Here is a 1,185-nt window from a genome sequence, read left to right on the forward strand (position 1 = left end):
GCAATTTGAGGAGAAAACTTATTGCTAAAAAATTGGGAAGTTGCCCCCGTCTGTATGATCTTTTATGTAACTATTTGGTCTTCAAATTTAAATGAATAATAATCAAGTAAATATTTTTAAAATGCCACTATATTATACAACTAATTATAATCAAAATCATATATATCATTATGCATACTTTCTGAAATACTTAAAAAGACTTAAAAATTCAATGAATCTATATCTTAGTTGGTATAAACAAAGTTTGCTGACAAATAACCACAAGTTTGAAAGTTAATAGCCCATGTTTTTATTTCGCGCACAATGCAGAGAAAACATGTAAAACTTATAAATTTTGGTAAGTTCTAGAAATCAATTGAATAATTTTAAATGGGAAACTGCTTGAATTAATTTGAAAAAAATAATAAATTTTAATTTCCGCCCGGTTTTGTAACACCTAAATCTTTTAAAAATCATTAATTAATATTAATAAATATTTAAAGATAAAATTCCAAAACAACACAAAACCACAGATAAAATAAAATAATATAATTATTATATGTTATTATGTAAGAATTTAATGTATATATATAATATAAAATTTGCTGGGGGAGCTAACTGACCCCTTTCCTGAAAAAGGATTACCTATAATCCATAAGGTTGAGGAAACTTGGAAGGCATGGATTCTGTGAAAAAATCATTTTATAACTGTTTACCAATACATTGCTCCGTATGTGTAATGTTTAAATGGAAGAGCCTCCATTATTTAACTCAGTGAAAATGGGGATTCACTCAATTTTTTTTTGAAAAATCTACTCAGATAAACAGATAAAATCAACAACGCCCGGTTGGGTTTTCAATCTTATATTCAAATTGAATGTTAAACATCTCTAAGAAAAATAAAGAAAAATTTAAAAACCATTAAATGGGGTGAAAAAAAAAGAAAATGGGTTCCGTTGAACAAGGGAAAATACACTCACTATAGTAAAGCCAGGGTAAGAAAGTTTTCAAAAAAGCAAGGAGTTTTTTTTTGGTGAAACAAGAATTATGATTTCACCAAAAAATGCAATTTCCCTTTAATTTTGGTAGAATAGTTCCTTTTAAAATCAGAACGCAAAATTAATTTGGGGTTTACAATCTCGACCAAAACCATTTCAGTGATAAGAAAGAAAATACCATAATTTTAATACCAACATTCCACGACGC

The sequence above is a fragment of the Penaeus monodon genome, chromosome 24 (assembly GCF_015228065.2).
Source record: "Penaeus monodon isolate SGIC_2016 chromosome 24, NSTDA_Pmon_1, whole genome shotgun sequence".
Lineage (NCBI taxonomy): Eukaryota > Metazoa > Arthropoda > Malacostraca > Decapoda > Penaeidae > Penaeus > Penaeus monodon.